Raw genomic sequence first — 11,940 nt, forward strand, 5'->3', positions numbered from 1 at the left:
TTTTACATTTGTTAGTTTACAAGTTCAACTTATATAAAAGTTTAATATATTTAAATTTTCATCATAGTTATAATAATATAAATTTACATTTTTTAGTTTGCAAGTTCAACTAATATAAAAATTTTATATATTTAACTTTGTATCATAGTTCAAGTAATATAAATTAATTTTACATTTATTAGTTTACAAGCTCAACTAATATAAAAATTTTATATATTTAAGTTTGCATCGTAGTTCAAGCAATATAAATTAATTTTACATTTGTTAGTTTGCAAGTTCAACTAATATAAACATTTTATATATTTAAGTTTGCATCATAGTTCCAGTAATATATATAAATTAATTTTACATTTATTAATTTACAAGTTCAACTAATATAAAAATTTTATATATTTAAGTTTGTACCATAATTCAAGTAATATAAATTAATTTTACATTTATTAGTTTACAAGTTCAACTAATATAAAAATTTTATATATTTAAGTTTGCATCATAGTTTAAGTAATATCAATTAATTTTACATTTAATAATTCACATAAAAAGAAGTTTGTTGAGATGGTTAAGATTGTCAAAAATTTAAAGAGAACAAAGGTTCAAGTCTCACTAGTTACGACATTTTATAACATTATACATAATATAAGTATAATTAGGTTATACTGGTATTAGGTACCTGATAATACCCAAAATAAATATAATCGAGTTTGGGTTTATTGTACCCTAAGGGTGATACTCGAACTTGAGTTGGGTACTAAAAGTAACAACTGAACTCACCTCGTAACCGATTATAGGGTACCTAAACCCCATGTCATTGACTCAGGTACCCACAAATATCCGATTACTAATTACCCATTTACATCTCTATTTGTTGAAAAGATTTTTTTTTGTAGCAATTTGCATATTTAAACACCTTGAGCAAAGATCCTTGTTAGCTCCAAGAGGCCAAATGAGATGAGGAATCAAGTGTGCTAGAGCAAGGAGAAACAACTTGAAGATTAAGTTCTCTTTAAACACACGAAATGAAAATAAGTGACTTCTTTTACAAAAATCTTTTTGTGCTTTTAAATTTAAGATTTTTACTTTATTGACAATTTCTTGAGATTGATTGGTTTAGCTTTGTTTCTAAAGCTATTTGCATTGAAAACTTTGGCTAACTTTTCTTGCTTGAACATTAAGTGCAGAACTTCCTTGAGCTTTATTGATTTTGCTTGTGAAAAATCGTTTTGAGAAAAAAAAAATTTTCTCATGAAATTTGATTTCACTTTATTATTTTTAAGGAAAAATGATATTCAAGTATATTTTTAAGCATAAAAGGTTTTATGTTGATGGCATGTGAAATCGATTGATTTGCATAATTGCCTTTCTAATAGTATAAACAAGAAAAATTGAACTTTCAAAGTTGATTTTCATAACACCCCCAATTTTTGATGTAAATTAAGTTAAGTAAGAAATGATGAACTAACTCTATGGTTTGAGGTTTTGATTTGTATTTGATATGATAATGGATGATATGTTATGTGTGGATTGAGTTTGAGAATGATTTGAGGTTATGAGAGAAGTTTAGAACAAGTTTAGGCTTGGTAGAGAGCCATTTTTTATGAATCTGGACCTAAAAAGTCAAGTATTCTTGTCTCGGATCAAATATAAGCTTTTTATAGTCGATCATAGGAAGGAAAAATGAGATAAATGCAAGCATATTGGTCTAGGATCGACTATAGGGCTTCCATAGTGGATCATGTGAACAAAAGTCGAGTGGAACTAGACATTCTAGTCTGAGATCGACTATAAGTCCTCTATAGTCGATCTTGGGAAGGGAAATGGGAGAAATTTGTCAATCAGGGTCCACTGTAGACTTCCTATAGTCAACCTTAGGCTGCCAGATTAGCCAAGTTCGGCCTTAAAACCCCCAATACCGAACGTTTCTCATTTTATCTCTTTTTCCTTCGTTCATTCATCGTTTTCTTTGAAATTTTACGTCGTTTAAACCCATTCAAATCCAACAATCAATCTTGGATTTTAAGTGTTTGAGGTAAGTGATTTCACTTCCAAAAGGTAGATTATGTTATTTTTACTTTCTCTTTCTAAAACCCAAAAACTTAACTCCCAAATTTATTTTTGAAGTACTTGGAATTATTTGGAGTAAATGTGGAGCTTGGGAAATGCTTCTTGACGTAAGATTAAATGTTGTGCAAATTGATTTCCAATTTAACTGGTGAATAACTTAGATCTTGCTTTAGTTCAACTTGGTGGAATTGGGCCCTTTTAGTTGACAGAGGATTTGGGGTAAACAATAGCAAAATCTAACTTCTAAGGTATGCGTTTAGCTCATTGTTAAAGGATTTGAACTTATGTGATGGATTGCTAAAGATTTGATTATTTTTATAAAAGCTGGCATTTTTTAAAAGTTAGAATTTAATTGGTTTTGTAATATTTTGATGTGCTTTAGGAAAGATTGAGTCATTTGGGCACGTTTATGAGCCAAAACATGATTGGAGGTTAAAGATTGAAGCTTGACTATGGAGCACCTCCAATTTCTCAAGGTGAGTGGGGAATTTCAATGTATAGGAGAATGATGACTATGGTGCATGCATGCTTCCATCATGAAATGTATGATGTATGCTATGTATGATCTGTACTTATGTTTAGAGGTAGAATTCCTAGACTAGAAAATGCTTAAGATTAATGTGGTATGCTTAGGCTAATGATGTTAACACGACTATAAGCCAAGATTACGACAGTTAAGATGTTATGGTGAATGTGTATATGATGAATATGTCTAAAAGTGTTATGCCTAAACTAGTGAATGTTATGGGAAATGCATGATATGCCTAAAAGGATATGCCCAGGCTAAATATAGTATGTGATATGATGATGGTATAAGTAAGTTATAATGAAATGAATGTGATCATGTGTGACAAAAAATGTTAATGATATGATGTATGTACGACCTGTGGATAATTTTCGAATAATGAATAAATGAAATGAAGTTGAGTGTGTCCATATCACTGTGACTATGTATGTTCCACCAGCAGGATGGTGGTACGTAAGGATGGTGGCAAGTAGGGACGGTGGTTTTGTCTAGCCTGTATTGCTATGATGCCATTTGTTGAGATTGTTCTGAATGATGTTTATTGACAACGTCATTTGTTTCAACAATGGAGCATAACATGACTATGTCATTTGTTGGGGCAATGGGGCATGACTTGATATTGTATATTGTCAGTCGGTTAGCCACTGCACGTGACTACGTTATTGTCATAACCCAAATTTTGGGCCATGACCGGCACAAGGGCCTAGTGGGCTCAACCCACCAAGCCCAAGCAAGCCTACTTGCATGATCTTATACATTAATCCATATTCCTTTACAATTCGAAATTCGTAATACTCAATTACAATTTTTTTGAAAAAAATTCATAAAACCCAGTCATGCATTCATAATGGCATCATCAATCACTATATACATATATAGAATAACAAATGAACCTTAATGTTTCACATCAAATATCCATATACACATAATTAGACCTCGACCGTCAGCGGAGTGACTCTAGGCACGATTGATAACGCTTAGTGGCACGTTGAACCTACTGAGCAATGTATAGGGTGGAGCACTTCGTCCTAGGATCCAATCACCTTTAATTCAGAAAACCTAAAACATGAATTTAAAAAAAAAACATGAGTACAAACTTAGTGAGTAAACATAGGAGGGGAACAAACAACATTAAGAAAGGTTTTAGAAAACATGATGTACTTGTTTCAAAAACAATGCAATTGAATTAATTTCTTACTAAAAACCCCTCATTCAAACCCTTGGTCTCTTAGTCACTTGATGATGAAAAACTCATGAACAACAAGAAGTTGAGAAGTGAACACTTTAGTAGAATTCAAGCAAGTCAAGCATAATAGATTGACTCTCATCGCAGCGAAAAGGCATTCTCGCTGCAACGAAATTCTGGCCAGATAATATCCAAGGGGCTTTCACTGCCACTGGGAATATCCACTCATGCCACATTGCACATTAAATTGAACACATCGACAATACTCAAGTTTTCATTATTCATTTTAATCATATATTATAATCATAAACTTTCTATCACATATACATATAGAAACATATATACACACGTACACCACCCCACTTCATTCATCGTCTTGTGCACTCCCTACTCGCACATTTCCATATCATCATCATCATCATCATGGGCACACCCTACTCGCACATAGCTGGGTCGTCATCAGCTCATGTGCACTCCCTACATCCGCACACGGCTAGAATCCCCCACCGGTCCTCAAGTCATGTGCACTCCCTACATTCACACATAGTTGGGTCATCATCAGCTCATCATTATTCATCAATGCACAACATATATTTATATACATACATACCAACATAATATAGGAGCACACGGTTCATCTTTTTACACATTTCACATTTTCACAACATCGAGACATTTTTATCAAGGGCTTGTTCTCCAACACACATTTTTAAAGAAAGGATAGATAAAATCATTCAAATGTTTCACCCAAATACATTTACATTTCCCAAAGCAAATTTTGGAATGCAAGTTCACTCACTTGGCAACAATGAGATATTAAGTCGCTATTCGTTCGGAGTTGTCTCTAACTATTTTCACTGGCCTGTCGCTCGTTATTTACTCTGGCACGCCACCACAATTCTCCAACCTTATCTTTGCACTTCCTAGCAATAATATGAACTCAATATATTTAATTACATACGTATACAAGCAGCACTTCAATCAATTAATCATTACTCAAATTTATACTTTTCATCCTATCATGAAACCATCTTCAATTAACTCACATCTTAATACTTTTTTACCAAAATTACTTATATCCATTGCTTACGAAATTCCTTAGAATATATCACTGGTAACTTATTTATGATGTCACGTGCCTACTTCAACCTTTCTAAATAATTTCTGCCCAAATCCATCTTATATTTCCACACATAATCCACATATATGGCACCAACAATCATTCTCACTTTCACTCGATTATTTTCTAGTTTACATGCATCGTTATCTATCTAACTTTCAATACTTTGTTTCTCAATCCTCCATCTACAATATTTCTTTTTCATTTCTTTCAAACAACATGCCATACAATCTTAATAATTTTCAACTAGCTTAAGCAAATAAATCCTTTCAACAACCATAATTCCTCACAATATTCAACTAACCGCAGGCTTTAAAACATAGTGTTAAGCTTACCGTTTTCCTTTTCCACTTTGAGTCCTTCATGTACCCATGGGTTTATTGGCTTACATGTTATCAATTTTTCTCCAATCAAGCCAATCTTTGCTACCATAAGGCATTTCTCTAAGTCACTAACTCATTTCCAAAGACTACTCAAGCCAAAAACAAGAATTCTTACCGTTCCTTGCTTGAATCACCAAAACCAAGCTTTTTCTTCCTTTCTCTCTTTTTCTTTCTTCTCCTCCTAGGGTTTAGATGTGCTAGAAATTGAGGTTAAAGGCTGTAAATTTAGTGCTCAAGAAGTTTGGAGAAGAAAGGAAAAGAAAACATGGAAAGGAAAGTGAAGAAAACTTGATTTCATGGTGGATAAAGAGAAAATGGCATGGAAGCTTCAAGAATGGCGTGCAGCATGGATGAAGAAGAAGAAAAATCTGGTGGGGGAAAGGATAAGGTCGGTCTTAGCCTAAAAAAATAGAGTCAAAGCTTCCTTTGGAAGCTTTGACCAAACTGTACATAAAATTACCGTTTTACCCTTTTTGTTTCCTTCCATTTTAATTTAGTCCTCCTAACACTCATTTAACTCCAATTTCCTTCTATTACCTTTTTCTACATATGTACAAACAAAGTATGAAGTTTGTACTCCAACGCGGTGTCCCCATAATATTTAAAATATTTATTTGCCAGCGCTATCTTTACTTAATAAAGACACGCGGCCCCATTAACGTCATTTTTCTCCAAAATTCTCTCATTCTTCTTCTCCACTTAGATTGACCATATAGTCCTTCTTCATGAAAAATTTTGACACTGAATAAAATATTAATATTTTAATATTATTTTATTCCAAAAATTTCTTCTTGTCTCTTCTTGTCCCCTTGGTTCCCAAAATACCTTATTATGCCTCAATTGACTTCCGAATCACTTTTTATCTTGCAAATTATTCTCTGATAAAAATGTTATTATTTTCTTATTATTTCCTCGTGTGCGAAATATTTTATTCCAAACTATTCCCTTCATCTTTCATCATTTCTAAACATTATAATTAACCTCAATTGGCACCCAATAAGCTTTATTCGTCACCATATCAAAGTACGAGGTATTATAGTTATGCCCAGGGAGGACCATTCTATGATATCTTATGATGTTGTAAATGTATAGAGGCATGCCATAGGATATGAAGTGTATACCATGATATGTTACATTATGAAATGATGATCAAATGCTAAGGCTTAAGGTAAAAGCTATGTTGTATAACAATGTAAGGTGACACAATGGAAGTTATGGAGTTTAAGGATTTATGGTTGATGTGAATGCTAAGAAGGTATGTATGTTAAATGCGTGTGTAGATGGCCGTATGGTGGGCCAATTCATACGATTGATGAAAGCCGATAGACGGCTGTAATGATAATAATAATGATAGGTGAGACAAAGATAACTTACGCTATGTTTATGATAATGAGTCTCATGGGCTTGCCTGCCAAGCTTGTGCGTGCCGGTCATGGAACCTCGAATTTGGGTCATGTCAAACTTTGTATCAGAGTAAACCTAGGTTATAGAGAGTCTTGGGTCAATCTATGTTTGTAAGTGGAGTACTAAGGACTTGTGTGGAATCTTGTTCTCCTGCTTCCACTAAAATAAACAACTTAAATCCATCAAACATAAGTAAAAGAGAGATAAATAATTCAGACTATATATTGAGTTCAATCATAATCTTAGATTAAAAATTTAGTTCCCCATCAAGTCATACATCATCATCGAATAAAATATAAACATTTAAACCAAAAGAATAAAAGAATAATAAAAAGATAGAAAAAACCAAGGAATGAATTCTTGATCTCCAAATCTCCTTGAATTTTTCAAATTCCTTCAATGACTCTGTAGCTTAACTCTTAGCTGTTAATTGGGTATTTTTCTTCTTCCTTAAGTCCTCCAAAAGGTTGTGTTTATAGGCTTTGGAGTTAGGCCAAGTTGGGTGAAGAAAGAAGTCAATTTTAACTAGGATTTCCTTATCAGACTATATAAGTCGCAGCTTTGCCAAATTTATTAACAGAATTCGCAATTGCTCTAAGACTGCTATAGTGCATTATATTCGACAATTTTGACCATTCTACAAGTCGAACTGGGTGAAGTGATAGACATAAAAGTTGTATATATTTCTCTTATCTTTCCAATGGTACAAGAATCACTTCTTTTAGAGACCTGTAGAGAAAGTTATGGCCAAAATATCGAAACATGTACATTAAAAGTTTGCACCTCGAAATTGCTCTCCTTCTTCCATTAAAATTCTTTTTTCAAACACCTACAAAAGCACAAATAAATCAATAACAAACTATCTTAATCATATTAAGACTAAATTAAGCATAAAATTAACCAAAATTAGATTGACTCACCTAAAATAACTAATTTAAAACAGTTAAAAAAAACCTACTAATTTCTATGCATTACTACAAAAACCTAGCTAAATTATTATCAAAATTAAGCCCAAATAACTCTATATCATAGATTTATCAATGGACTATAGAAAATTGAACAAAGCCACTAGAAAAGATCACTTTCCACTACCTTTTGTTGATCAAATGCTTTATAAACTAGCAGGTAAGGATTTTTATTATTTTTTGGATGGTTATTCTGGTTATAATCAAATTGCCATTGCTCTTGAAGACTAAGAAAAAACCACCTTTACTTGTTTTTATGGAACTTTTGCTTTTTGTAGAATGCCTTTTAGACTTTGTAATGCTCCAGCTACTTCTCAGAGATGTATGATGGCAATTTTTTCTGATATGGTTGAAAAGTTTTTGGAAATATTTATTATTGTTTTTTAGTTTTTAGGATAATTTTGTTGATTGTCTATTTTATCTTGCTAGAGTACTTAAGAGATGTGAAGAAACTAATTTAGTTTTAAATTCAAAAAAATGTCACTTTATGATGTAAGAAGGCATAGTCTTAGGCCATCGAGTCTCTAGTAAAGGTTAAAAGTAAATAAAGTGAAAATTGACACAATTAAAAACTTCAACCTCTTACTTTTTGTTAAGAGCATTCGTAGTTTTTTGGGACATGCTGGATTTTATAGGAGATTCATTAGAGATTTTTCTAAAATTTCTAAACCACTGTGTAATTTGTTAGAAAAGGATACTTTTTTTAATTTTGATAATGCTTACCATGATGCTTTTGTTAAATTGAAAAAAAGATTAATTTCTACTCCTATTATCACTATTCTTGATTGGAATCTTCCTTTTGAACTACTGTGTGATGCTAGTGATTATGCAGTTGGCACAGTTTTAGGACAATGAAAAGCGAAGATTTTGCATCCTATTTGTTATGCTAGCAGAACATTGAATGAGGCTCAAGCAAATTACACCACAACTAAAAAGGAATTGCTTGCTATTGTTTTCACTTTGGATAAATTTTGCTCTTATCTTGTTGGTACTAAAGTATTTGTCTGCACTAACCATGCAACTACTATTAAATATCTGATTAAGAAAAAAGATGCAAAGCCACACTTGATAAGATAGGTACTTTTGCTTCCAGAATTCGACTTAGAAATTTGAGATAGAAAAGGTACAAAAAATCAAGTGGTAGATCATTTATCAAGATTGGAGAATGGAGAACAAATTAAGAATTCAACAATGATCAATGAGACCTTTCTTGATGAGCAATTGTTTCATGTCAAGAAGTAGAAAAATTTGCCATGGTATGCTGATTTTGTGAACTATCTCATGAGTAAACTTTTCCCTTCAGAATTTAAGTCTCAACAAAAGAAGAAATTCTTGCGTGATATCAAATACTACATATGGGATGAGCCTTTTTTTTACAAGCATTATGGGGATCAAATCATTAGAAAGTATTTTCTCGAAGAAGAATTTGAAAATATTCTTCATCATTGCCATTCATCTGATTATGGAGGACATTATGGAGGGAAACGAATTACTGCCAAGGTTCTACAATCAAGTTTTTACTAGCCTTCTCTTTTCAAAGATGCTTATAATTTTGTTGAAAGATGTGATATATGTCAAAGAGTGGGCAATATATCTAGAAGACATGAGATGCCTCTCAACAACATCTTGGAAGTTGACATTTTTTATGTTTGGGGAATTAATTTTATGAGTCCATTCATGCCATCCTTCAATAATGAAAACATCTTGGTTGCTGTTGATTATGTCTTTAAATGGGTTGAAGCTGTTGCATTACCAAGGAATGACTCTAAGGTAGGGATAAACTTATTGCAAAGGAACATCTTTACACGTTTTGGAACACCTAGAGCCATAATCAGTGATAAAGGATCTCACTTCTGTAACAAAAATTTTGAGGCAATCTTTGTCAAATATGGAGTCAAACACAAAATAGCCACTGCCTATCATCCTCAAACAAGTGGCCAAATGGAAATTTAAAATAGAGAAATTAAAAGAATTTTGGAAAAGATTGTTTGTCCTTCCAGAAAAGAATAGTTGAAAAAGCTGGATGATGCTTTGTGGGCATATAGAATTGCATATAAAACTCTAATTGGGATGTCTCTTTATAGATTGGTGTTTGGTAAAGCTTGTCATCTTCTAGTGGAGCTTGAACATGAGGCATGTTGGGCAATTAAAAAGCTTAATTTTGATCTTCAAGCAGCTAGAGAAATGCGGCTTTTACAATTTACTAAGATGGATGAATTTCGTCAAGAAGCTTATAAGAGTGCAAGAATCTACAAAGAGAAGACAAAACGATGGCATGACCAGAAAATCATAAAGAGAAGTTTTGAGCCTAGCCAACATGTTCTTCTATACAATTCTCGTTTGAGATTATTTCCTGGAAAGTTGAAATCTCATTGGTCTAGACCTTTCACTGTGATGAAAGTGTATCCTCATGGAGTAATGGAGGTAATTAATGATAAATCAACCTTCAAGGCGAATGGACAATGACTAAAGCATTATTGGGGAGATGATTTCAATCTTCAAAGGTCCTTAATCAAGCTTATCGATGCATTTAAACTAGAGAAAGTCAAGCCAAAGACTATAAATCAAGAGCTTCTTGAGAGGCAATCTAAGCATTCTAACTTTCTTTCTTTTATTTCCTTTTAATTATTTTTATTTTGTAGGAACATGTACGGCCCCCCATAAAAAAATTAAAAAATTCAAAAAAATATTTTGGAAAAAAAATTTTGGGGAAGGGGTAAACCGCGACTTCCCCAGAGCGAGGCTATGGCCTAGCGAAGCCCCACAACGTGCGCTGCGGTCTCGCGACTTTTACCAACGAGGGTCACGGTGACCACTAGGGGTAGGTTGTAGCCCCATGTTTTGGGCTTCCACCTTTAGGCAGCCCACAAAAAAAAAGAGGTCGAGGCTCCTAGCGACAATCATAAAACGTGGGTCGTGGCTCCCACATTGGGTAAGCCATGGTCCCCCCTGAAGTGGGTTGCCAATAATGGGTAGTCCACTACCCACTACCACCCCCCAATGGGCTGCCAACATTTGACAATTCCATGCCTCCCATAAAACCCCCCTTACCCCTCTAGCACACCTACCCTTCTCTCTTAGTATAAATTTCTGCACTCTATTTTTTTTTCTTCTACCCATTCTTCTCCGTCTCTCCTTTACTTTTTAGATTATCACTATTCCTTTTCCATCTTTATTCCTTCTTACCCATTACCTAAACATATTTTCAACATATTTGCTCTAAATATCAAGTAAGTTTCAATATTTTTATTTATTTATTTATTTTTTCTCTTCTCTTTTTTCTTCTTTATTTTTTTCTTTTTTTTCTCTTTTCTTCTTCTATTTGTATTATTGTTGACTTACTTCATATTTTTATTTTGTTGGAAATTTGTGATGGGTATTGATGATTCTTGAGACATTGTGCTTAATTATATGGGTATAGTAAATTGTTTGGTTTTGCGCTTTAAATTTCAAAGATAAGTGGAAATTGGGGAATATGGGTAAGTTTCTTGATTTTAAATTATTATTCTTTTTTTTATATGCCTCGTAGTTTAGAAGTATTGTAGTTAGTGGATTTTTACTTGATACTATGGGCATTACTTTATGATGAGAAGACATATGAGCTAATATTGGTGATGGTCTTTTGTGTTTTGTTGGAACTTTTCTTTTCTTTTCTTTTGGTTGAGAATTAATTGTAGGAAATTTGAAAATGGCACCTAATTGATCAAGACAAAATTCCAGTGGTTCATTTGATCATACTAGATTTTTGTCAGCTGATGCTGTGGCCGGACACGCAAGTTCTTTTGTAAACAAAATTACAATACCCGAACAAGGATTGGATCAAGGGTTGACTACACATTTTGACGTTCAACCAATGATTGATGGTTGCCACTGGCAAAAATTTTGTGCCTTGCCAGCAACTGTAAGTATCCTTTCGGTAAGAGAATTTTATGCTAACTCTGTTGAAGCTACTAATGATTTTGTTTTTGTGCGAGGTAAATTAGTTCCCTTCTTGAGCCATGCCATCAATGAATTTTATGAAACTCTTGATATTGAAAACAATGGATATGGTTAATATTTAGCTGAGTATGAGAATTGGGATGATATCATTAATATACTCTGCAATGAGGGTGCTCAATGGTGATTCTTCAATAATGCACCAATTTCATTCAAGAGGACTGTGATGAAACCAACTTCTAAGATATAGTTATATTTTGTGGGTTCCAAATTACTTTCTACCACACATACCAGTAATGTTACAAAAGATTGAGCCATCCTCATTCATTCAATCACGACTGGACACACAATTGATATTG

The 11,940-nt window shown here is 33.1% G+C and overlaps 1 long non-coding RNA gene across 2 annotated transcripts; it reads right to left on the bottom strand.

The window, feature by feature from the left end:
- LOC108660786 lies at positions 4,179 to 5,584 on the bottom strand. 2 transcript variants are annotated; one of them, XR_001926475.1, is made up of 3 exons: positions 5,392 to 5,584; positions 4,573 to 4,696; positions 4,179 to 4,304 (listed from the first exon to the last, which is right to left on the bottom strand). It is a non-coding gene; the product is annotated as an uncharacterized LOC108660786 (long non-coding RNA). The 2 variants fall into 2 exon arrangements; XR_001926476.1 differs by lacking the exon at positions 5,392 to 5,584 and adding an exon at positions 5,229 to 5,269.

This window comes from Theobroma cacao, chromosome 2, assembly GCF_000208745.1.
Source record: "Theobroma cacao cultivar B97-61/B2 chromosome 2, Criollo_cocoa_genome_V2, whole genome shotgun sequence".
Taxonomy (NCBI): domain Eukaryota; kingdom Viridiplantae; phylum Streptophyta; class Magnoliopsida; order Malvales; family Malvaceae; genus Theobroma; species Theobroma cacao.